At 32.0% G+C, this 26,690-nt stretch overlaps 1 long non-coding RNA gene across 1 annotated transcript; it reads right to left on the bottom strand.

The window, feature by feature from the left end:
• Window positions 1–15,437: 15,437 nt before the first annotated feature.
• On the bottom strand, window positions 15,438–20,489 carry LOC107863549. Its single transcript, XR_001672318.2, has 2 exons — window positions 19,883–20,489; window positions 15,438–15,745 (listed from the first exon to the last, which is right to left on the bottom strand). It is a non-coding gene; the product is annotated as an uncharacterized LOC107863549 (long non-coding RNA).
• Window positions 20,490–26,690: the final 6,201 nt, after the last annotated feature.

Genomic DNA, 26,690 nt, shown 5'->3' with positions numbered 1-26,690 from the left:
AAAGAATTTGAAATCCATAAAGTATATTTGATGTCCACAAATGCCTATAAATACCCCCCCCCCCCCTTTTGGAAGACTTAAACATAAGTAGCTAGAGAGAAAAAATTAAGAGTGAGAAAGTTCTTAGTTTCCAAAGTTTTAAAGTTAGTTCTTCATAAAAAAAAAAGAGTAAAAATTCTATATTAGTTTCTTAGTTCTTCATTTTCGGTAGCTGTCAAGTTTTTAGGGGACTCCCGAAAGGGAAACCTCACTTCTTCCTTAAGACATGTAAGTAGTCATTACATAGATCTTTGTATTTTCCTCTCAAGTTTGTAAATTATGTTTGAAATAATCAAGTTCATATTTTATTTCAATTGTGTTTTTAATATTATAAGATCTGGATCACCGGCAGTTCACTGCCAGTTTTCTAGTTTTGTAAAATTAGTAAATTACTTATAAACATAGCTCCAGTATATGGTTATTCTCTCAGTGTTTTAGCAATAATGATGGATTAATTTGTAAATTTTTAGGAATTTGAAAAGTCCGCAGAAGATTAAAAAAGGACTGTTGTTATTCTCCCAGGGTGTGATTAAAGAAGATATTGCTAAAATACCTAAAACTGAAGAGAAAGAGATGAACAGGGTATAAAAAGAATCAAAAAAATCAAAAATTACAAAAAATAATTTAATTTATTGGGAGAAAATATACTTTGATCTTTATAACTTCGCCACTACACTGGACTAAGGACAACGAAGGAAGAGTACTGAGTAGGATTTTACACCATATAAAAAACACATCCGCATTAACTCTACTTTATTTTCTCATATCCACTTACCTGCTTTAATTACTTATTTATTTTGCTTCACTTATATAATTTTTACAAGACTAAATCACGCCAACGAGGTTTTAAGATAAGATAATGAGAACCTTGTAAATAAAAAAGGACAAATGTTAAAACATATAAGTATTTTACAACACCGTATAAAGATTCTTCATTTTAAACTTTCACAACAGACTCAGCCAATTGATGAGACTCAAAAAATTTTAAAGAATTCTCCATCTTCTTCAAAAATGAAAAAATCCACTGTATCGGGTAAAGATATAGCTAGTCCAGCTCAAACGGTAGCTGGTAAAAATCTCTAACTAGTATTTCACTGAGTGTATATGATGGTTCGTAGAATTTTTCACAAGTATTAATAAAATTTACCTTTGCTCTTTGTATATAGTCTGTATAGGTAGTATAGGTTCCATCCATTTGCATGGATAGTTGAGGTTTTGGCAATTTTTTAATTAATTTTGATGGTAAAATTCTACTATTTAAAATGCTTTTTTACATCCTGAATCAACTATAGCTAATGTCTGGAACTCATAATCTTGAATTTTTACTCTTGCTAAAACTTTGACTGTACTTATCCTCTTTTCTTCATTACATACCATCCCTTCAAATGGTAAATTCATTGATTTTTTTTGTTTAGCTTTATTATTTTCAATAAATGTATTTAATAATTCTACCTCTACTAAATCTTCTTCTCTAATTATCTCTTTACTGTACACTCCTATCTCTAATTTTCTTAGTCTTTCTTCTAAATTTTAAATTAAAGAGGATTAACAATAGAAGGGCATTAGGAAAACCAATAATTTCAATTTTGTGATACACTAATGTAGATTATCATATGAATAGCTCAATCTAACACATAGGTTAGTCATTATTGTCTTTTTATCTTTTTTTTTACCACATTATTACACATTAATAAAATTAAATAAAAGTAGGAGAGAGATCACCACAACATATCTTTATTGCCTTCACAAATTCTTAATTTTGTAGGTTGTTGCATGAGTATGACTCTTCATTTCTTTCATTTATTCTTTATAGTTATTTAGCTATTATAAATCAAATACTCAACAAATTAATGATAAATTTAATTTAATACTCATTCGTGCTTCTTCTTGTTGATTCTTCCTATGTTTCTGCTTTTTCTTATTTCTTCTTCTACTTCTATATATATATATAAGCTTACTATCATTCATAATATAAGTATATAAGTATACTAAAAGAAAATGTGACCAAACACATAAAGATGCAAAAGAAGGATTCGGAAAATGAAAATTTTCTTACCTTTGTTTTGTCTTTTTCTTTCACACTTTGATTAATTCACAAGTTATATGGTGATAGAGAAGAGAAAGGATAATCTTGAATGAGAATTTTGATGAAACAAACAATGAATTTATATAGGCAAAGTGGAGGAATACCATAAGGTGTCATAAATTTATAAATTAAATTTTGTGGGTTATGAAGATTAAAAAGTTGAATTTATTGATATTACTAAGAGTATAATTGAAGAAATGTGAGTTATAAATAACTACTTTTATCAAAGACACTAAATACAAAAAGATGAAAAATATTCAAATATTAAGAAAAATAGAATCAAAAAAATCACAAAAAAAATAAATAGAATTAAAAGCCTCTAAGAAATGCCACAAAGGATGGGCTAAGTATTATTGTTTTATTGATTTATTGGGAATTAGTGGAACTGTCATGCAAAAAAAACTGAAACACTTTAATTATTCTCTATTTCCAACCTCGCTTTGATTAAAGTAAAAAATGTTAGGAAATGCAAGATTTGTCTTGTCAAGTGTTAACACAAGTGGACCACCATTGCCTCATATTAATAATGGTTCCTCTGTTTTCATGACCCAACTAAATGAATCGTGAGAACATCTACACTAATTCATCGAGATAGAAAAATCCTTACCATTCCTTCAAAATATATGCGGAAGTTCATAGACAACCATAAAATATCTTATTTATTACATCTAGTTACCAAAACTTTAAAGTTCAATCAAAAACCTTTTTTCGAGGAACGAGTTTAAACAGGTACAGAGCTTCTAACATAGAAAGGATAAAATAAAGACATGACCCAGCTTTCACCGTAGGAATGAGGATAGAAGCTGCTGAAGATCTTTACCGCGTCAAGTGTGAAATATCTATTGATCCTGCAACCAGACTATACCTAAAAAAGGTATAACAAGAGTAGTATCAGTACAAATAATTTGTACTGATAAACATCATTGGCCGACCCAAATTAAATCACATAAATATTCAAGAAAAAAATACAACTTAAGGGGTCGTTTGGTTTGAAAACAAGTTATACCGGGATTAGTTATGCTGAGATAAGTTGTGATAGGATAAGTTATACTGGGATTAGTTATGCTGAAATTATTTTTTATTGAGTGTTTGGTTTATTGTATTCAAAGTAATATGCATGATATAATTTCTAGGAATAAATTAATTGATTACCAAAATTTCCTCCATCTTTTTTTGTGTGTGTACATTTCCATAATTATATCCATAATTAATTGATTACCAAAATGTCCTCCATCCTATTTAACTTGTACTATATATATATATATATATATATATATATATATATATAACTTTCATCTTATTTAGCTTAATTTTTTTGTATGTGTACATTTCAATAATTATATCGTATGTATTTTAAAATAAAACTTTCATCTTATTTAGCTTTAATTTTTTTTACGTGTGCCTTCCCATGATTATGCCGTGTGTGTTTAAAAAAAATCTTACTACATCTTATTTAGTTTGAAATAAAAATTTTCAACTTAAGTTTATTAAAGTAAAAGATGATTTGTTGTTTATGTCGCTTCATTTAAATACATATCACTCATATAATATACAATATTAAAATTCATTTTAATTGATATATAAAATATCAATTTTTAAGTGATTAAAAAAATATTTAATTTAAAATATGTAATTCAACAATGGAGTCTACATTTTTATTATTTTTTAGAGAAATTAAAATAGATAAATAAACATAATAATTATTCAAATAACTTTAACGTATAATATATTCATAAATAAAACATTTCTTAAATGTGTATGAATCTCTAATATTTCTTGTTAAATTATTTATTTTGTTCTAAATTCCATAAAATATTGATAATCTCATTTTTTGTTAAAAAAAAAAATCATCATCAAAAAATGTAAAAAAGAATTACTCTCATTTTTTATTATTTAGTATCATTAATATTTGGAGAGTCAAATTATATTTTTTAAAAAATTAAATTTTCAAATATTTTTAGCTAAATATAAAAATATTTTTTTATTTAATAATTAAGCATGTATTAAGTTAGAAAGCGAATATCAATATACTTTGATAACTTGTCCATAATTTTATAAAAATACCTTATATTTTATTTTAAAAATAAAGTAATACATTCTATTAAAAAAAATAAAGTAATACGCACACACGCGCACACACACACACACACACACACACACACACACACACACACACACACACACACACACACACACACACACACACACACACACACACACACACACACACACACACACACACACACACACACACATATATATATATATATATATATATATATATATATATATATATAATCTAAAAAAAATTTGTAGGGCAATGGTGTCTTATTCTAATTTTATCCCAAGGATAACTTAACATGGGATAATAATCCCACCATATCTATATAACTTATCTCGGGACTAATTATTAGTCCCGAGATAAGTTATCCCAGATATTGACAACCAAACAAGTGAAACAAATTTTTATCGCAGAATTATTATTTTATCTCGGGATTATTTACATCCAAACCGCAAACCAAATGGCACCAAAAGAGTTTATTTAGTCAAACACCCTTCTTCCCTTAATCCTTTACCTCTCTTATCTTATAGTATAGCCTTATTAACCGTAAAACACTCTCCTTATCACAGACAACTCTAAACTAAATTTTTTTATCCTGTCTTCAAACTAGTTCTTATTTGAATTAAGTATGAACTCAGCCCTAACTAGCTTTATTAGTTTTTTCTATCATTAACGACTCTTAACCGAAGTCCCGATTCATATATATAGCCGTAACACTTGAGAAGTTACACAAATCATTTAACGGCAAGAGAGATTAATTACCATGTAACAGTACTCTATTTATCCTATATTACCAGTAGATTAAGATTGTGATCATACTGCGAGAACACTAGTGAACCCTGTTAGGTTCCGTTTTCGAAAAGATAAAAATGTTCCTTAACTTCATGGCGGAAAAGAAGTTTGTTTGATTAATTTGAAAAAAAAAAATATTAATTTAGAGTCGTTACATAATTTTAGAAAAATTAAGAAATCATTTTAAAAAGGTGATTTTGAGAGAAAACCTTTTAAAAATAACTAGAGTCTAGGTAAGGGTTCAAGTAAATTTGTAAGAAGGTGTTAAGAACTTTTGAAAATCGACAAAGAATGGTTCTCGACGAATTCAATTTGTTTGGCTAATTTTGAAAATTTCTTGAGTTGTAAAAAAAATCTTAAATTATTTTGAAAAAATCTTGAATTTTATTTGATAATCTTATTTCAAGTAGAATTTATTTGATAATAATCCATTTAATCTATTCTAAGTTATAAAATGAACTAAACGTCAAGTTTCAAAATAAGTCTAACTTTAACAATTTTATCCGGATTAAGACTTTAGGCTAAATAATTAATCAAACTTCTTAAATGTGGATTTTGAACCATTAACAACTATGAAAGGATTTAAAGAAATTTCCAAGTTATTTTAAAAAGCCAAAATTTGCTTAAATAGAGAAAATGAAAACATATTAAATAACCAAAATAAAATGTATAATTTCAACATAAATTTGCTCCCCGAGGATTCATCTAGGTTAATTAAATTAAATTACAAATAAATAATTAAGTTAATCACAAGCAAATAAAGAAAATAAAATTGAGATTTGGGCCTCTTTCTAGCTCAATTCAGATCTGCGAAAGTTTTGGGCCTAAAATCCATGGACTTTGGTCCAATTTCAGCTTTGTATACTAACTGTATACTGATTGTATACCAGCCTTCATTTTCTACATTTTTATGTATACTCAATGTATATTAGTGTATAAAACTTGTATCCTCATTTTCTTGCCTTCATTTATTGTTGAATATCTCTGTGTATCACTGTATATCCTTCTATATATACCTGTTCATCCAGATTTTTAGTCCATTTGTGGACTTTGGAGGAGAGTTGACTCGAGGATGATAGATTTGAGGGAGAGGGGAGTCCAAATAGACTCAAGCAGAATTTTACATGCAAGAAAAAATAAAGCTAAGGATTAACATGCAAGCACGATAATTGAAGGAAAATAAGCAATGTCAATAACCTAAACAATGAAAGAAAATAATCTCCACTTTTGGAAAAAAAACACATAAAAATTCATGCAATATTCCCATTACTGTCAACAAAGGTTCCAAAAGGATAATTGCACCAAAGTTTACACAAATTCCTAATAAAACTGTGGCAAATAGAACAACATCCCCTTTGCAAAACATATTTAGAACTCAATGATATTTGAGATAGACAAAAAGAAATATTCATGCTAAAAGTGATACAAAGAAGCATGTTTTATGTGAGCATGTCACTTTGCAAACTCTATTCAATAAAAATGGACGTTATTCTTATCCACACCACATATGAACACCACTCAGGGGCGGAGCCAGCCTTATCTTCGGGGTTCGGCCGAGCCCCCTTCGACGGAAATATATACTATTTATATATGATTAAAATTATTTTTTATGTGATTACAGTAGGTTTTGAACCCCCTTCGACTAAGTTTTCTTTTAATATGAAACCCCCTTCGTTGAAATCCTGACTCCGCCTCTAACACCACTATGGACTAATTTATTTCTTTTCCATCAAATAGAATCAAAACAACATCTAGTTAATTCTTAACAGATTGAGGTATCCTCCGTGGCTCATTAAAATAATGGGATTAATCAAGAAAATACCCTTGTCAGATTAGTCGGGAAGGAATCAAGCTACCATCTTTATATAAGAAAGGAGTCACACAATCATACCCATGAAGACCTTGATAGATCGAGTTTCAAAGGTGAAATAAGAGCTATTGTCAAGCTCTATGTCACCTCTTAGTAAATTTCACTTCACAGGATAAACAATCGTATTAAAACAGTAAAATATCTACACCCACATAAATACGAGTGCGGAATCTAAATATGCCATCATATTTAAAAAGGAACCAATCTATGCCACTAATTTAAAAAGTTACAAAAATAGGTTGTCTGCACAAAATAAGTACACAACATCCTTTTTTTCATCTTGACACCGTTAAACTAGGATAGTGCACTAAATAAGTGCACTATCCATTTTTTTATGAATAATGCACTAAATAAGTGTACTATCCACTTATTTTATGGTTAGTGCACTAAAAAAGTATACTATCAATTATTTTTTATATATTGCACTTCTTTTGTGCATTATTCTCCTTTTTCTATAGTTTAGTGCATTTTTTAGTGAACTATTCATAAAATAAATGGATAGTGCGTTAAAAAAGTTCACTATCAATTATTTTGATATCTTGCACTTCTTTTGCGAGATGAAATTTTACGTATTTTATTATGAGAAGAAATTTTAATTTTTTTATAATATCAAATTACAACATAACGTACAATGTAAAAAGTTACGTATTTGTAGGTCAATGAATGGTGTAATTTTTTGTGAGATGAAATTTTATGTATTTTATTTTGAGATGAAAGTTTAATTTTTTTATAACATCAAATTGCAACATAACGTACAATGTAAAAAATTACATATCTTCTTCGTCAGTTTCAGGAACTACGTTGAATCCATGTTGTGTTGGCTCAATTAAATTCAATTGGTTTATAAAACAATATGGCACTACAAAATTTAATGTTTGGGGTAAATGTTTATGAAGGCCTATCCATTCGTTAACAATTGGATATACTGGATAGGTAGAATCTCGATGTAGTCTCTGATTTTCAAGTACTTTCCGATGCTCCTCTTCATCTGCTCCTTGAAAGATAAGATCATCTAATGCTTGAAAAAGCTCTAATGCTTTTTCCATTTCTGATATTTTCTTATTCAAGTGTTCAATAACTTGTGCATCATCCTTGAATTTACATATCTGAAATGTCGTGGACTGTGCCTGTGGAACGGTCAAATCATGCCATCGACATAACACCTCATAATCACACCGTTTAGAATATAGTTGAGTCCATTGAAGTGTTTCTCCCCAACTAATAAAATCATCAGCTTTAGAGAAGTATGTTTCTCCAACAATAATGTGTCCAGCAATTTATAAATCATGATAAATAGAAATAGGTTTATTTTCTAAGGGACAAATTCGGCCATACCATTTTTTCTCGGATAAATCTGTATAACACCCAAATACTTTTGCAGGATTTTTTGAAATTCTCTCATTTTTTATTTTTCTAATAGCAAACCAACTTTTCATTGAAGTTTGGCGTAATGCGTTATTTGTAATAAGTTGTAAGATGTTATCTCAAAATAAAATACATAAAATTTCATCTCACAAAAAATTACACCATTCATTGACATATAAATACATAACTTTTTACATTGTACGTTATGTTGCAATTTGGTATTATAAAAAAAAATTAAAATTTGATCTCACAATAAAAAACATAAAATTTCATCTCACAAAAGAAGTGCAAGATATCAAAATAATTGACAGTGCACTTTTTTAATGCACTACCCATTTATTTTATAAATAGTGCACTAAAAAAATGCACTAAACTATAGAAAAAGGGGAATAATGTACAAAAAAAATGCAATATATCAAAAATAATTGATAGCGTACTTTTTAGTGCACTATCCATAAAATAAATGGATAGTGCACTTATTTAGTGCACTATTCATATAAAAAATGGATAGTGCACTATCCTATTTTAACGGTGTCAAAACGAAAAAAAGGATATTGTGCACTTATTTTGTGCAAACAGCCAATTTTTGTAACTTTTTAAATGAGTGACATAGATTGGTTCCTTTTTAAATATGGTGACATATTTAGTTTCCACACCAAACGAATCTATGCAACCAACAAATAAGCACTTCAATCGATAAACTCAATGATTATCACACAACATGATTTTAACAAACAAATTCGAAAGGGAGAAAAAATTGTGAATGCAATAAAATAAGAAATAGAAAAGAGAAAACAAAATAAATGAGCGATTTACTTTTTTTGGAGCAGAAAACTTAGGACAACGAGACTTATCGAATTCTCTTCGCACCACTAAAACTTCAAATAAAATTCCTTAGCCGGAATTCTAAGCCAAATGGTCTTACAGAAATTTTAATTTAGCAAAATTCCTTTCTTAATTGGGGTTCTCAGCTAATTAATTCCTATTTCTCTAACCCCTTTGAAGAGTGAACAGGAGGGGTTTATACAGAACCCCAAAATCCTAAACTCATGATGAATTGGTGATGTGGGATAGAAAAATTTAAATGCATTTTTGAAAATTTATTAGAGAAATTCAAATTCAAGAATGGGATAAGGTTTGTTGAGTGAGCTGAAAATCGTATTATTCGTACGGATTCAGATTTCAAATTGAAAAGAGGATGAGGTATCGTTGGACAGATGGATTCACGAGTACGGTCAGCTGGTATTGAGTCGGGTTGCTCGAGGTTTGTTTGGTATTATCTGTTGCGCTATTTGACTGTTGTTATTATCGGCGATTGTTGTTATTTGTTTGGTTGTCGTTGTTGTTAATATGGCTGAGTTCGGTTGTTGATGTTGGTTGTTGTTGTTATGTCATTTAAGGGAGAAGAAAAGGGAGATTTGGGCCGAGTCAAGGGTGTTTGGAGCGGTTGAGATTTTGGGTTGTTGGGTTGGTGTGACTAGGCTGGTTTAATTAAAATAAAGTATGGGTTGTTGGGTTGAAGAAAATTAAGATAATGAACCAAAATTCAAAATCTAGACAAATTAATTTAATAAAGAGGCTAAATAAATTCCAATTTACACGAATAAATACCTTATTTAACCTTGAGTTTCTTGATTTAATAAAATCAAATAAATTTTTCCAAGTAAATTATATTTGAGAATGAATTATATTTAAATCAATATTTTACTCATTTGAATTAATTTTAGAGAAAACCCTGAATAAAATAAAATTTTCAATAAAATAATTATTTAAGTAACAAAATTATACAATCCGGTACATACAAAGACGAGAATATATAATAGCTACATAAAATAACAAAATTACCTAGATAAATATCTTGAGAAATTTTTATTCGGATAAAATAATTATTAATTCTATTTACAATCAAAGAAACTCAGAATTAAACTTAGTCGTAGAGGGCAAAAATTAGGTGTCAACAACTGCCCTTTCTCTTTGGGTAGGGTGAATGCAAGTAACTCTGACAAAGGGAGGCTGACGTTCCTAATTTTGTCCGACCTCAAATTCATTTCTTGAAAGTGGTTGGTTTTCGCGCAAGTTTTGTGGAGTTATGGTTGGACCCCATTGTCGGTCTTCCTACATATCTCAAGTTGAATGAGAATTCAGGCTACCTGTAGTTCATAAAGCTTGATTTTTAAGCATGATTTTCAAAGAATTCACAAGCTATTTTGGTTTTTGAATTTTGGTAAAGCCAAAAAATTGGGGATAAGAGGATTGGGGAAGGTTGGAATGCAGTCGAGTTTTTAAATAAAAAGCCCAGTCTACATATCCCAAGATCCAGAAAATCAGACTGCTTGTAGTTTAATCGATCAGTAGAAATGATAGTCTTTTATTTTAAAGATCTTTGGCTAAGGATGAGTGACAAGTCAATTGAGTTAAGAAAAAGTGGCTTGTAACCTCTTAACCATGAATGTGGGATCCTTCACATCCATAGGCAAGAATTTATCTAGATATATTTTCCAAAACTCTGAGTGTGTTTTCACCCAGATTTGCAAAAAAAAAAAAAAGTTACTTCTAGTATGAGTTTAGAAATATCCTGAAAGTAAAAGTGAAACCAAAATATCCTGAAATACCGCGCCTACCTTCTAATAGGGGTGTCATTTGATGGTGGTAAAAGTCGTCCTTCAGCTCGCATTCAAAGAGTTTGATATTCCTTTTCGAACTATATCCCAGTTCGCTGCTAAAAAAATTCTCCGTTGTGTTGCATCCTTTGTAGTGTCATCCACACTTGTGGTTTTGATTTGAGAATTTCATCCTTTCGGATGCTCACGAGAAAATTAAAAAAAAATGATTAGTTGTAAATATAGCATGACACAGACGTAAATTGGTAAAAACCTGTTTAAAACTATCACATTGAGATAGTTGAGGAACTAATTTACACCACCTGTTCTAGTAATATCATGCCACTTGGAATAGGGTGACAACCCAACATGTACCGGTAAAAGATGGGTGACTTATCTTGATTATTTTGTGCCACTTTGAATGGGGTGATGGCTCAACATGTCTCACTGAAAGGCAAACAACCTATCTTAAATAAAACGTGTCACATTAAATAGGGTGACGATCTAATGTGTCTCATTGAAAGGTGGACAACCTATCTTGAATATAACGTGCCACTTTTAATGGGGTGACAACCCAATGTGTCTTACTGAAAGGTGGATGACCTATCTTAAGTGTAACATGCCTCTTTGAATGGGGTAATGGCCCAACGTGTCTCATTGAAAGGTGGATGACCTATCTTTAATGTAACACATCACTTTGAATGGGGTGATGGCCCAATGTGTCTTATTGAAAGGAGGACGACCTATCTTGAATGTAACGTGTCACTTTGAATGTGGTGATCTCCCAACATGTCTTATTAAAAGGAGGACAGCCTATCTTGAATGACACGTGTCACTTTGAATGTAGTGACGGCCTAATGTTTCTTATTGAAAGCCGAACGACCTATCTTGAATATAATGTGTCACTTTGAATGGGGTGAAGGCCCAATGTGTCTTATTGAAAGGTGGATGACCTATCTTGAATGTAACGTGTCACTTTGAATGGGGTGACGGTCCAATGCATCTATTAATCACCTACACTAAACTTATTAGTAGCAAATACAATAATGGGCAATTGTGCAAACCTTGTTTTAGCATGCCACACTAAATGAGGTGACAACCCATAGTAACATATCATGTTGAAAGAGGTGACGATTCATATCATGTTACTCTATAGTGGGTGATAGTCTATGAAATGATAGCACGTCACTCTGAAGGAGGTGACAGCCCATAACATAATAATATGTCACTCTGAAGGAGGTGACGGTCCATAACATAATAACATGTCACTCTAAAGGAGATAACGGTCCATAACATAATAATATGTCACTTTGAAGGAGGTGGGATCTATAACATAATAATATGTCACTTTAAAGAATGTGATGGTCCATAACATAACAATATGTCACTCTGAAGGAGGTGACGGTACATAGCATAATAATATGTCACTATGAAGGAGGTGCGGTCCATAACATAATAATATGTCACTCTGAAGGAGGTGACAGTCCATAATATAATAACATGTCACTCTAAATGAGGTGACAATCCATAACATAATTATGTTGCCACTCTTAAGAAAGTAACAGTCTATAACATACTAATATGTCACTTTGAAGGAGGTAACGGTCCATAACATTATAATATGTCACTCTAAAGGATGTGACAATCTATGACATAATAACATGCCACTCTAAAGGAGGTGACGGTCCATAACATAATATATCATCTCAAATAGAGTGATAGTCAAATGCGTCCTCTTAAAGGGTAGAAAACTCAAATATAATAAGATGTGTCACCTTAAATAAAGTGATGATTCAGTATGTACTCATGAAAGGATGGATAACCTTAATATAATAAGATGTTTTCTTTTGAAAGGGTGGATGACCCAAATATAATAAGATGTATCCTTTTAAAAGGGTGGATGGCCCAAATATAATAAGATGTATCATATGAAAAGGTGGATGACCCAAATATAATAAGATGTGTCCTTTTGAAAGGGTGGATGATCCAAATATCATAAAATATGTCACCTTGAATGTGGTAACAATTTGGTAAGTTTTCTTAGAGGGTAGAAAATGTTAATCCATAAGAAAGATAGAACTTGATTGGTTGAGCATCATCCTTTGAATCAGGAATTCTAGAAGGACTTGTGCATGTCTTAAGCTTCTGGACTGAATCCTTAAACTTTGAGAGGATATATTTACATTATTTCTTAGAGGCGGTTTTACCTAACGTCACCTGTAAGGCTTAAACAAACTCATTAATAATATAGCTATTTATTGTAACTATGTCAAGAGTGTAATAGAAGCTAGAATTTAAATATAAAGTTATTTGACTCATGATGATTTAGAGATAGTGATTTAGACAATATCTCTATATCTTAATTGTTATGTTCGATTATTTCCCTACAAAATCAGAAAAAGTGTTAGACATCATAATAAAGTAATAGAAATATAAATTGAGGGAAAAATAAAGAAGAGAAGTTGTCTGGGTTATTAGGTCAAGGCACGGTGGGTCAAGTAATGCCTTTTGTCATGTTGTCAATATTGTTCCATCATTCAAAGAAACATTCTTAGTTTTAAGAGACTGGCTGTGTTGGTTTTGTCTTGCTTTCCCGATGCTCCTTGTTGATCATGATTTGCAAGCTTTTCTGATCTTGAAGCGTAGTTTTGTGGAATTTTTTAGGATCTTCCTAAAAAATTCTACCCCAGTTTATATCATAGAAACTCTCAAACTTTCTTATAACTTATGACATCATTTAGTATGGTTGCTCAGTCCAAATTGCAAAACACTTGACTTCTTTCTGTAGTGTAGCTTGAAATTTTAAGAACTTAAAATTATGCCCTGGTTCAGCAACGTCAGATATTCAACTTTTAAAAAATGTCAAATTTTGTGAAATTTTTAAGACTTTCTAAAAAATTTCTGCCCTAGTGACATGTTTCAATGTCATCTACATGTAACTTGAAAAAAGATTCTCTTAACAAATTTGAGATCCTTTCAAAATTTTCCCCCCGGTTTTCATAGAAATATTACAGGAAATATGATCGAACCGGCGTGGTACTTACGTATCCCATTAAAGCAAGGATTAGGTCAAACGAGGTTCCAATATGCAATGAAAAGATAAATTTACTACGGGAGTTGACTGAAGCCGACATAGGTTTCCTAGGTATCACATTCTTGGGAATTCAAGTCAAACATAGTCCGTACATATAATGAAAAGATAAACTTACTAAGGGGTTGATCGAAGTCGACATAGGCCACCAATGTATCCCGTTGTTGAAAATTTATTTCAAACATAGTTCTTTAACTACAAAATGTATTTATAAAGAAATCAAGCCATAAAGTGTGATGCAAAGAAATAAAGTGATAAAGTACTACTACAAGAAAAAAACAAGAAAAGGAAACGACAACTTTAGCATGTAAGATAGAAGGACGTCAAAAGTGCGCCTTTGAGAAAACTTCATTCTTCTTCTCAACTGATGATGCCAATGATTACTTTGTCTTTAGTCTTTATGAAGCAATCAAGTTTTATTACCAACACAAACCAGCCTCTCTCTAAAAGGAAAAAAAACATTCAAAAGGTAAAAAAAAATATTAATTTATGAATTGTAATAATTGATCAAAGTAATATATAGGAAAAAGGCTCAAATTTGCCATAGAACTTTAAGAAAAGGCTCATCTATGTCATTTGTTTAAATTTCGGCTAATTCATGCGATTGTTGTTATAAAAAAAGCTCATTCATGTCATTTTTAACAGTTTGATTTGGTGGTTTTTTGCAAAACAATTTCGTACACATGACTAACAATGATTCATCCACACCATTAATTAAAGCCAAGTTTTTTTTAATTCTAATAAGAAAATATCAACTTCTCTAGCCAAAATACAATTACATTAAACTTTCTATGCATCTGTAGAGCAAATTGTACATGTAAGAGATAACGGATTTTTCTAGAGTATGGGGAAAAGGATGTTTGATGTCAATTAACATTCAATTAAGTACTAAATCAAGGTTAGGTAAGCTTCTAACTCCTTTAAAGGCACTATAAAGAGTTCATCAATTTTCAATTTCTTCGGAATCGTTAAACACAATTCAACAATCAGACCCAACTGTTTCAAACAAAAAATCAATTAGTTACCAAAATACAAAATTGTTCAATTTTTTAAAAAAGCGAACTTGAAGCAATTTTTTAAATTGTTCTTGAAGCAAAAATCAGAAAAATTCTATAATCGGTGAAATTAAAGAGAAGAAACGAAGAATATTTCAGCAAAATCAAATTAAAATAAGAACTTGAAAAATTCTAATGACTTGAAGAATCAGATGTATCAGAAATTTGTGAGTCATGGAAAACATAAATTTCAACTTCACCTTTTTAAAGAAAGTTCATTTTTTTATATTTTTTCTTGTCTTAATAACATGGATGAATCATTGTTCGCCACATGTACAAAATGGTTTTTCAAAATACCGCCAAACTAGATTGTAATTTAAAGGGCATGAATGAGCCTTTTTTGTAACGACAATGGCTAAAATGAGCCAAACTTTAAAAGAATGACATAGATGAGCCTTTTCTCAAAGTTCGATGACATATTTAAGCCTTTTTCCTAATATATACATTATTTAAACACACAAATCAAGAAAATATTGATAATGCAAAATAATGAAATACTTTAGCACATAAATAATGTTTAACGCGTCCTAACATACATGGGACATTTCAAGCCAAAAGTAAGCCTAACATTTGAAGGATATAGATGTCGTTTGTAAGACGTCCCATTGTCCTCAAAATATATTATACAAATTTCATGAATAGATCAAATGGGGATACAAATGAGGAAAAGGGGGAATAAATGATACTATTAGTCATATGAAGAAAATCTAAATTAAAACTTCCTTGGGGTCCTTCGATCTTGAACTTCTTGAAATTTCTGAATACCTTTTGGATGAATAGCGCCTCTTGATTACAATAAAAGAAACTATATAAATAAAACCCTCAAATCCAAGGGACAATGGTTCATACAATTCAGCATTATATCCTAAAAATACATAAAGTAGCGTACTTAAGTATTAAATTACAAAAAATAACAACACTTGTAACAAATTACATTTTGTAGCATATGTATTTGTATGTATTTGTATTTTTGTCGCAATAGTTTGCAAAAATACAAAATACATATCGATCATAAGGACTATAAAATTCATATGTATTTGTATTTTTGTAGCAACAGTTTGCAAAAATATAAAATACAAGTTGCTATATTATGTAATTATGAAACTGTTGCTATGAAACTCATAATTAAGGGGATAAGTATGCTATTTCTGAATTTTGCCCTTAAGTTAACACATACGAAATGATCATTTGTGGATTCGTTGTCAATAAACACAAGGTAGGTTTCTAATGGGCCTAGGCTCATACCTAAAAGGGTTTTGGTTTCGCTCTATCCTACATATCTAGCGTAGTCTTCGACCAGGTTTCCAAGTGGACAATTTGAGTTTGAAAATACAAATAGCCATCGAACACCTAACGTGTCAATAAACCATTGTATTTCCAACACTTCATTTGAAATTGATCAATAGGGGTCTGGACAACTACGAAATTCCAAAACAGTTTAATAATTAAAATGTGCAAGTATGTCATGAATGCAACAGTTAACAATTGTGAAAATTTAAATAATTAATACAAATATTAGCCAAACACATAAAATTCTTATGGTTAGAACCAAGAAGAATCACCAGCAGAGTCTCCATTATGTTACGTTAGATTTTCGAAAAGTTAAAAAAGCTCCATAACTTCGTGGCGGAAAAAAAGTTTGTTTAATTAATTTTAAAAAAAAATAATTTAGAATCGCCACTTAATTTTTGAAAAATGAAGAAACAAATTAAAAATTTGATTTTGAGAGTCGCTCCCATAAACGAATGAATGGGACTCCTGGAGCTCAGACTTCCTTAGAAGGAGATAAGCTAGAACGATCCACCGAAGATGGACGCTATCATTTCGCCAGAATATGAGACCCGAAGGGCCCGGCGCGCTTGACGGAGTTCAGCTTTCTGGAGGGAATTTGATTGTCTGCCATATCATAACACTTCCAGATTAGGCCGAACTTGATCATATCCAGATCCGTCCCCGAAGCGAAGAAAGAGGAGCATAGTCCAGTGGTCGCTTGTTAAGGTAGTTTGCAACCTTCATTCTTAGAGTACAGGCGCAGAGAGGACTTCCAGGGCCCGATCTACGGCTGCGTCAGCGTGAGGCATACAGTGGTAGAGCGCGCCCCTGATAATTGCGTCGTTGTGCCTGGGCTGTGAGGGCTCTCAGCAGTCGTTCGAGCTTTTCCTGGGAGTATGGCATGGGTTACTTCAGCGCCGTAGCGCCTGGTATTCGAACATTGGCTCACCTCTTTCTATTGCTGAACATAAACCTAGATAGGCGGTTAGGGGGGGAGAGGGTCGTCCCTTGCTGAAATTGAGAAGAGGAAAGACCATTATTTCGGATGAATAGGCATGCTGGTTCTTTGCCTAATTAAACTTTCACCTGGGCTAGCTTTTCGGCCGTCGGAATCAAACGAAGGTCGAGAAAGGGGCGGCTATCTAGCGGGAGTCCACCTCTCCTCTCCAATCCTCGATCAAACTTGCGTTCCCCAGGCGCTTAGACTGTCTATCCCTTTATACCTGGGTATAAAAGCCATGCTATTCAATAATATTGGAAAAATGGCAGCGCCGCTTCGATTGTTAGAGCTCACTTCACACGTCATTTGAACACTTGGTTAAAAAAGAATTTTGAAGAAAGTCAGATTTCCGACGGTTTGATTCATTTTATAGTACTTTTCTCCCGACCCCAGTCATACCGATCAGGTATGCTTTTAGTGCGTTCTATAACTAGAAGTGCCAACGAAACCTAAAACGATAAATCGATTTGTGCTCAGCCTCCTACGGGATAGGGGGGAAACCCCTCTCCCTTTTGGACAAGAGACAATAAGCCCGTCAACATTGAAGCTTCCGCTTTTGGCAGCTGAGCTCTACGTTTAGGGAAATAGGCCGAATCAGCCATTTCTGTGTCACTGACTGGGGTCTCTCCCCTCTTCCTATCGCACCGATCGAAAGAGTGCAACCATGGCAAGCAGTTCACTCGCGTTGATCAATCAAGAGGGTTGCCGCCACTCCAACAGGTGAGAGTTTTCGGTGGAACCGGTGAACCACGGGAGCTGCATCTCTGGTGTTCTGCTCGTGGGGAGAGGGATGCGGGAAAGTGGGGTCCAACAGTCAAGTAACTAGCACTGGTTATTCCAGCAAGAGCTCTAGAAAACCTTTCAAAAATAACCAGAGTCTAGGTAAGAGTTCAAGAAAATTCGAAAGAAGGTGTTAGACACTTTCGAAAATCTACAAAGTGTAGTTCCCGACGGATTTAACTTGTTTGGCTAATTTTGAAAATTCCGTAAAAAAATCTTGAAATTATTTTGAAAAAAAATTGAGTTTTATTTGAAAATCTTATTTCAAGTAAATAGAATTTATTTTCTAATCCATTTAATTTATTCTAAGTAATAAAATAAACTAAACATTAAGTTTCAAAATAATTCTAACTATAACAATTTTATTCGGATTAAGACTTTTGACTGAATAATTAACCCAACTACTTAAATGTGGATTTTGAGCCATTAACAACTATGAAAAAATATAAAGAAATTCTCAAGTTATTTAAAAAGCTTAAATTTGCCTAAATAGAGAAAATAAAAAATATATTAAATAATCAAAATAAAATGTATAATTTAAACATAAATTTGCTCCCAAGGATTCATCTAGGTTAATTAAATTAAATTACAAATAAATAATTAAGTTAATCACAAGCAAATAAAGAAAATAAAATTGAGATTTGGCCCACTTTCTAGCCCAATTAAGGTCTGCCAAGGGTTTGGGCCTAAAACTCATGGACTTTGGTCCAATTTCAACTTTTATATCAATTGTACGCTAATAGTATACCAGCCTTCATTTGCTTTATTTTTATGTGTATGTATTGTATATCAGTGTAAAAAACTGGTATCTTCACTTCCTTGCCTTAATTTACTGCTATATATTTTTGTATATCACTGTATATCCATGTATACAGACTTGTTCATCCTAATTTTAAGTCCATTTTTGGACTTTGGAGAACCTTGACTCGAGGATGATAGATGTGAAAGAGAGAGGAGTTCAAATACACTCAAGCGGAATTTTACATGCAAGAAAAAACAAAGATAAAGATTAACATGTGAGCAAGATAATTGAAGGAACATAAGCAGTGTGAATAGCCAAAACGATGATAAAAAAAAAATCTCCACTTTTAGGAGAAAACACAGAAAAATCCATGTAATAGTCCCATTACTGTCAACAAAGGTTCCAAAAGGGTAATTGCACCAAAGTCTTAAACAAATCCCTGATAAGACTGACAAATAGAAAAGCACCCCCTTTGCTAACTATATTTAGAACTCAATAAATTTTGACATAGACACAGAGAAATATTCATGGTAAAAATGAGATACAAAGAAGCATGTGTTTATGTGAGCATGTCACTAATGCAAACTCTATTCAATAAAAACGGACGCCATTCTTATCCCCACCGCATATGCATACCGCTATGGATTCATTTAATTCTTTTCCATCAAATAGAATAAGCACTACATCTAGTTAATTCTTAAAAGATAAGAGGTATCCTCCATTTCTCAATAAAATAATGGAATTAATCAAGAAAATACCCGTATCAGATTAGTCGGGAGGGAATCGAGCTATCATCTTTATATAAGAAAGGAGTCACACAATCATACCCATGAAGAGTCGCGAGAGGTCGAGTTTCAAAGGCGAAATAAGAGCTATTGTCGAGCTTTGTATCACCTCTTTACAAATTTAACTTTATAGGATAAATAATCGCATTAAAACAGTTAAATATCTACACCCATATGAACACCAAACGGATCTATGCAACCAACAAATAAGCACTTCAATCGACAAACTCAATGATTATCACACGACATGATATTAACTAATAAATCTCAATGGGAGAAAAAATTGTGAACGCAATAAAACAAGAAATAGAAAAAGAGAAAACGAAATAAACGAGTGATTTACCTTTTCTGGAGCAGCAAACTTTGGGCAACGAGCATTGTCTCTTCGCACCACTGAAAAACTTCAAAGAAAATTCCTTTAGACGAAATCCTACGCCAAACGGTCTTACAAGGATTCGACATAGAAATTTTAACTAAGAAGAATCCCTTTCTTATTCGGGTTCTCAGCTAATTAATCCCTCTTTATCTAACCACCCCTTTGAAGAGTGAATGAGGGGTTTATATAGAACCCAAAATCCTAAATTCATGACGAATTGGCATGTGGGATAGAAAAATTTAAGGGCATTTTTGGAAATTTATTGGAGAAATTCAAATTCAAGAATGGGATAAGGTTTGTTGTGTGAGTTGTAAATTATACTATTCTGTACGAATTCGAATCAAATTGAAAAGAAGATGAGGTATCGTTGGACAGTTGGATTTGAGGGCACGGGCAACTGGTATCGGTTGGGTTGCTCGGGGTTTGTTTGGTATTATCAGTTGCTTCGTTTGGTTGTTGTATTGTCGGTGGTTTGTTGTTGTTTGTTTGATTATCATTGTTGCTAGTATGGCTGAGTTCAATTATTGATGTTGGCTATTGTTTTTACTTCGTTGAAGGGAGAAGAAAGGTGGGGGAGTTGGGCCGGGTCAGGGGTGTTTGGGCCGATTGGGGCGGCTGGGATTTTGGGTTGTTGGGTTGGTGGGTTGTGATGGTTTAATTCATTAAACTAAAAATTACACAAATACACAACTTATGTTTTCAATATTATAAAAAATCTCAACTCCCTAAATATATTTAAAAAATCTCACATACACACAGAATGCTATGTATCTATCGGCGATGTTATGTATATTAATAGGGAGAGAGTAAAGTAATTAAAAAAAGTGCCACAGAGTGTAATTACTTTTAAAAGGTTGGGATGACTTGTTAGGTAGAAGAAACTTAAGGTAATGGCCAAAAATCAAAATCTAGCCAAATTAATTTAATAAAGTGGATAAATAAAACACAATTGACATGAATAAATAACCTATTTAACTCTGAATTTCTTGATTTAAGAAAATCAAACAATTTTTTTTCAAATAAATTATTTTTTAGAACAATTTATATTTAAATCAATATTTTACCCATTTGAATTAATTTTAGAGACAGCGCTTGATTAAAATCAAATTTTTAATAATTACTTAAGTAACAAAATTATACGATCTCGTACATACAAATACGAGAATATATAATCACTACTTAAAATAAAAAAATTACCTAAATAAATATTTTGAAAATTTTTTATTCAAATAAAATAAATGTTATAATTTTATTTAAAATCGAAAAAACTCAGAATTAAACTTAGTCATGGAGGGCAAAAATTAGGTGTCAACAAACCTACTTCAAGTAACTCTCATCAACATAACAATGTACCATAACTTAATAAACCAACAACCATGAACACATATCATGTGACAAAACCTCAAGTATGTGAAACAACCCTTCTTCAAATAATACTACAACCTTCCATTAAGTACAAGTCAAAAACCAACAAGTCAAGTCAAAACCATGACTACTAGTCAATATCTAAGTCAACAGTTCATGACTTTAACAATATCCAAGTCAACAAGCCGTGACTCTAACAATATCCAAGTTAACAAACCATGACTCTAACTATATCCAAGTCAACAAACCATGAGTCTAACAATATTTATACCTCAGTTCGAGACATGAGAAGAAGAACAAGAGATATGTCAAGTAATTGTCAATTTAACCCAAAACACTCAAGGATTCATTCACAAGTCATAATAACTTCAATAATCACCCAATCTCGGCTCACTAAGGAACCAAATATAACAAATCAACAATAATACCAATACGGACAATAACCAATAAACGCAATCCACTCAAGAATTGTTACACTCATCAATCCGTATACATATATACTAAGGGTCTTATGATCGCCCACAAGTCATGATCTGCAAGGGACGAGCTTTTGTCCATGTATCAAATTCTAGACATCTAGTGTTAACCAACCTTATAACATCCAATCTCATGAAGATGTTCAAATACTAATACATTTTATAATATAAATATATAAGCCCATGCAGATGTTTAACTACCAATATATTCCACAAATAATCAAGACGAAGCCCCAGAGATAGAAGAGGTTCTGATAGGTAGGACAAAGCACTTTCAATGGTGATAAACGAGGGGAAATTCCTAGACGACTACCACTTGCCCAGTTTGACGATAATACTTTCTTGGACGGTGATATTATCATAATCACAACAATAATAAGTATTCAACAAGTACACTTGTACATCCAATAACTATATGTGATTAACAATTAAGATATCAATTAAGCCTTTACTTCATTTAAACGTGCACTAAAACAAGCATTACGAAGAAACAACTAGCAAGCACATATAACTCAAGGTTGTATTTCAATTATGTAAAACCATCACCTGTAAGCCTCAGACTGTTGAACATTTAGTTAAGACCTACAATACCTAAGGTAAATAGCTATGTATATCCATACCTATGGTCTTCACTATAGACAACCCACCATTCACCTTAACATTGGAACCTAAACCACATTGACATTCCTCCGTTACCACCATAGCTTCTTCAAAATCAACCAACACTAACAATTTTAAAGGTAATATTTATTAGATTCTAATATATTTTTGAATACAAAACCATTTTAATCATGCAAAGATGAACAAAAATAAAGTAACACGTTAATTAATAGACAGTTTTAATATCACCAATACTACTTCTCGCATTATAATTGGATTTCTCCCTTCTTTTTATCAATTCCAACACCATGCCTAAAGGCCTACACATGAAATTTTCCATCAATCTACATCATGATTATGATTTCTAACTAGTTCTAAACTACTCAACTAAATCTAGCCTACCTGGATACCAAGCAGCTGCTATGGAGGCATAAATACGAGCCTTTGACCCCATGCTAGTGAATTTTGGTATGAATTTATGAGAAAACCTTGGGTTTTACACAATTCAAGAAAAATCCATCCTCTCTAGGTCATAAGGTAACCCAAGAAGGGTTTTGGATAAAACTACATCCTTTTTACAATCGATGAGGAGAAGAAAGATTATACAAATCATACCCGAGATTTCGGTCTTGCCATTCTGCAATAGAGACCTACCAACCATTATAGTGACGCCTCTATATGGGATTACATCAACCCAATCCAATATCTTAAGTTTTGAAAATTTTAGCTACGTTATCCCATATAAATTTGCAATTGTATTTTCAAAAATACCTGTAACCATATCCATGACTAAGTTCCTTTTAATAACGTCGAAACATATTGTTACAACATTTACTAATCAATCTATCATTTATCCCAGAATGAACATGCATAATGCCCCATAAGTACCCCTGAACGTTACACGGTGCTTAAGACTACGAATATCCTTAAGCTAACCCATGATATCTATTTAGCTTGAAACTCACATAAGAAGTGAACTAATATATATAGGAACTTAAAGGTAAACGAGTTAATATCTTAATAAAAGTCTTTAACTTGAAAATCTTTAAATAACTCTTTGAATTTAAAACATAAACAATTTGACAAGTCTTTAATAATGTCTAAAGCGCCACTGGGATAGTCCCCAACAGACCCAAACATAAATGAAAATTAAATAACTAAAAAATTATCATCAACAAGAAGAAATCTGATAAATTGGGTCCTCGAACTATGAGGACTCACCAAAAGTTGGGATGTAGGTGAGGATTCTCATAAGTAATCGTACTGCTGGAAATAAGCACTTGAACCTACATTATAAGATAATATAGTACATAGATATATATATGGGTCAGTACCTCTAGAATGTACTGAGTATGTGGGGGTGAATGCATAAGTAGGTAATAACTGAATATATATACACACACACACACACTCTTTTTTAATGATGCATGATAAATGTGAATGACTCACCTTGAACTTGAATAAAATAGAAGTCTTTAAGATCATAAACATGAATAATGAAGCAAAAAATAAACCTTATGAGCCATAACATTTAGTTTCTAAAAGCTTTAATTTTATTCATTCTTATGAGGGATATTTCTAACCGACGGAAACAATGTGAGCTACCATGGAGTACAACGTCTTACCCATGTTGGGGATAGATGTTCTACCCTTGCCATTAGAATAGAACCTTAACTTAAGTGATCACTAAACTTCATCCATATTAGGAAAAAACTTAACTTATGGTGGCTCGTAATTTCTTGGAATTTAGGATACGCTCATCCTTATTCCCTTCTCGGTGCTAAATACTACCCCTTGGATACTTATGTGATCATACTTTAAGAAATCCACCTTAAAATAGTATTAGAGTTTATAGAATGGAAATAAATTATGCTTCTCTTTACTTTAAATCATAATCAAGATAAACAATCATGAATTTCATATCTTATCTTAGGATCAAAGATCAAGCTTCTCTGTAAATCATGTTATAAAACTTATCAATGAAGCTTAAGAGCATAACCTTCTTGTAAACTCAGTATTTGTACTTAGGACATAGAATTCCTGCTTTATTTCATAGAAATTCTTAGTGAAACTTTATGTTCAATAATTACCTTGAAATATTTCAATAATATCTAGTAAAGATAATGAAATTCAAATCATAATACAAATCTTACAAGTCAAAACATGAATATTTGTGAACCTTGAAACCTTGATGAACTTAAAGCTTTCAATTACATGATAGTATCATACTTCAAGAACATGACTATTTAGGTACGAACCCTAACTCAAAATAAGTAAATTAAATCTCAAAACCATACACTTTGGGCACACGGATGAAAGAATAACCTTGTTCGTAAACCCCACATACCTAAAGTTTCTTGACTTGTGAAGATAGTTTAAACCTTGGGACTTGAAAGATGAATTTGGGGAGAGGAAACTTAAATCTTAATGTTCTTAAAGATGGGAAGAGGTAAATATTGTAAATTTATAGGAAAGAGGAGGAAAATAATACCTCTTTGAGGGTTATAGGTCGTGGTTGGGAGTTATAAGAGTGAAATAGACCTAAAAGCCCTTTAATTGAACATTATAAAAATTAATCATCAGTCTTTACAAGTCGAACATATAACTCGTATGATGAGGGTACAACTAGGCCTATCAACTCATAAGCTTGGCAAAATCAAAGATGGTATACATTGATCATCATACGAGTGGTAACATATGACTAGTATCATCTTCATAGGACTTGTAGCCCCCTACTCATATCTTGGAAAAAATCTTAGGGAGCCAATACTGATGAGCTTATGACTTACCTTCATACGACTCGTATGGTAGTCTTACGACTCAAAGGTTTGAGTCGTACCTACAATAGAATGTCTACCATGCTACACTGTCTTGGATACTAATTCAATATACCACTGGTATGTTATTTGTAAGACTCAAAAGAATGAGTTGTATGATGCACATAGACTTCCAGACACGGGGTATTACAATATCTCCTACTTGGAAACATTTGTCCTTGAATGTGATTCATATAGGATTGGGATTTTGATAAGAATTAACACCTACATACTGAATTTACAAGCAAGCTTACCACTACCACAAGGATTTACTTTCTCATAACATAAAATACAACATATGAGCACTTAAACGAACTTAAGGAGAAGAAATTTGCTGGAAATAATACTTGGTCATCATGTCTGCTTCAGCTTCCCAAATGGATCCTTCAACTAATTGGTTTCTCTAAAGAACTTTACTAATGCTACTTTCTTATTTCATAGCCTTCGGACCTGTCTATCAAGTATATTTACAAGAATCTCTTCATACATCAAGTTATCTTTAACCTCAATACTCTCTAGGGGAACTAATAAGGACGTATTTCCAATACACTTTTTAAGCATTAAAACATGGAACACTGGGTGAACTACAGCTAACTCTGATGGAAGGTTCAATTCATAACCAATTTTTCTATGTATCTCAATATCTCATATGGACTAAAAAAATTAGGGACTCAGCTTTCCCTTCTTTTTGAATCTCATAATTCCCCTCATAGTTGACACCTTCAAGAATACCCAATCGCCTATTTCAAACTTAACATCTCTCCTTCTTACATCAACATATAATTTTTTATGGCTCTAAGCAGTTTTCAATCTCTTACAAATCAACTGAACCTTTTCCATATCTTTAAGAATAGAGTCAAGCTCAATCAAAGATGCTTTACTGACCTCAAACCATTCTATAGGTGACCTGCATCTATACCCATACAATGCTTCAAATAGAGCCATCTGAATACTAGCATGATAACTATTATTATAAGCGAACTCAATCAAAGATAGATGGTCATCCCAAATTCCTTTAAAGTCTAACACACGCCCTCAATATGTATTCTAATGTTTAAATTATGCATTCATCCTAACCATCGATCTGTGGGTGAAAAATGCTACTAATCTTAACCTTTGTACCAAGGCCCTTCTGGAAAGACTGCCAAAACTATAAAGTAAACTGTGTGCCTCTTTTTCAAATAATGGATAAGGGTATCCCATAAATTATTAATAACTCATGGACATACATTTTGGCATAATCCTCCACGATATCCGAAGTCTTGACAGATAGAAAATGGGCTGATTTAGTTATTCGATCTACTATGACCCAAATTAAATCATGTTGGCATCTTGTATGAGGCAAACCTATGATAAAATCTGTATTTACTACTTCCCACCTCCAAGTAGAGATACTAATCTCTTACAACGCACCACCCGGTCTTTGGTATTCGACCATAAATTGCTGACAATTGGGACACTTGGCTACAAACTCGAGTATGTCCCTCTTAATATCGTTCCACCAATAAATTTCTCATA

The sequence above is a fragment of the Capsicum annuum genome, chromosome 3, assembly GCF_002878395.1.
Source record: "Capsicum annuum cultivar UCD-10X-F1 chromosome 3, UCD10Xv1.1, whole genome shotgun sequence".
Classification (NCBI taxonomy): Eukaryota; Viridiplantae; Streptophyta; class Magnoliopsida; order Solanales; family Solanaceae; genus Capsicum; species Capsicum annuum.
Note: the sequence above shows the minus strand (reverse complement) of the source record. Positions and strands in the feature narration are given on the sequence as shown.